Consider the following 1,529-nt stretch of genomic DNA (forward strand, 5'->3'; position numbering starts at 1 on the left):
GCCTAACTGATCCCCTGATCAAACCCAGTGTGAATACATGTGAGCTGAGCCTAACTGATCCACCTGATCAAACCCAGTGTGAATACATGTGAGCTGAGCCTAACTGATCCCCTGATCAAACCCAGTGTCAATACATGTGAGCTGAGCCTAACTGATCCCCTGATCAAACCCAGTGTCAATACATGTGAGCTGAGCCTAACTGATCCCCTGATCAAACCCAGTGTCAATACATGTGAGCTGTGCCTAACTGATCCCCTGATCAAACCCAGTGTCAATACATGTGAGCTGAGCCTAACTGATCCCCTGATCAAACCTAGTGTGAATACATGTGAGCTGAGCCTAACTGATCCCCTGATCAAACCCAGTGTGAATACATGTGAGCTGAGCCTAACTGATCCCCTGATCAAACCCAGTGTGAATACATGGGAGCTGAGCCTAACTGATCCCCTGATCAAACCCAGTGTGAATACATGTGAGCTGAGCCTAACTGATCCCCTGATCAAACCCAGTGTGAATACATGTGAGCTGAGCCTAACTGATCCTCTGATCAAACCCAGTGTGAATACATGTGAGCTGAGCCTAACTGATCCAGCAGTTTGTCAACCCTGGTCATGAGAGATAGGCATCACATTTTGACAATGACTTCACACTCATTGTGCGGGAGCCATTCACTGTGGGACTCCTCCTCTTCCTGTGCTCATCTCTAGGGTGGAGACGATGCGCCATGGGCACAATTTAATTTTGGGTGTGACCAAACTCTCATGCCATCTCATGCGTTCGCACGCTCAACCGGAGTTTCTCTGGCTCCATCCAATTTCTTGTACTGTAAGCAGTGATGTCACTGATGATGTCACTCTGTCTATGTGAGTGTGAAGGCGTAAAATACGTCAAATAAACCCTATGTAGAATGTAGAACTATGACATCATCGTCAGTGATTTATGAAACGCTGTTTCGCTCTACGTATCAGTCTGGACTCCAGACAACAACTTCACCCAATCAGCGTCACCAAATCCAGTCCTTCAGCCAATCAGCGGCGAATCCAGTCAAATCCAAATCCGTTGGGAAAAAGAGCAAAAACGTCTTTTTCTGTTCTTGTTGAATTGTTGTTATTGGGTCTATTTCTATAACTGCGCATACGGCTGTGTCAACTCTACAAACCTTCACTTTGCTTCGGGAGCCGCAGAGTCATAGGAGCCTTCGTTACCGTTTTTCCCCGATTGGCCGGTTATGATGTCAATTATGAGGCAGGTCCCTGATTGGCCTGTCGACTTTGTAATTTTTGAAAATGCCCCCACCCCAACAAAATGTGAGTTAATGTGATCTGGATGGTTTAGCAGGCTACATCTCCTCTGTGTTACACCAGGATTTACCCATCCTTTACTCAACATCAATCAACAGTGTGCAGTGTAGAAAGAAAATATGTAAAAAGATCTGTATCATCAGCCTCTATACCTGGTACTGTACTCAGACCACCCCTCTCTCCCTCTCTCCCTCTCTCTCTCTCTCCTCCCTCTCTCCCTCTCTCCCT

This window comes from Poromitra crassiceps, assembly GCF_964638095.1.
Source record: "Poromitra crassiceps genome assembly, chromosome: 21".
NCBI lineage: Eukaryota > Metazoa > Chordata > Actinopteri > Beryciformes > Melamphaidae > Poromitra > Poromitra crassiceps.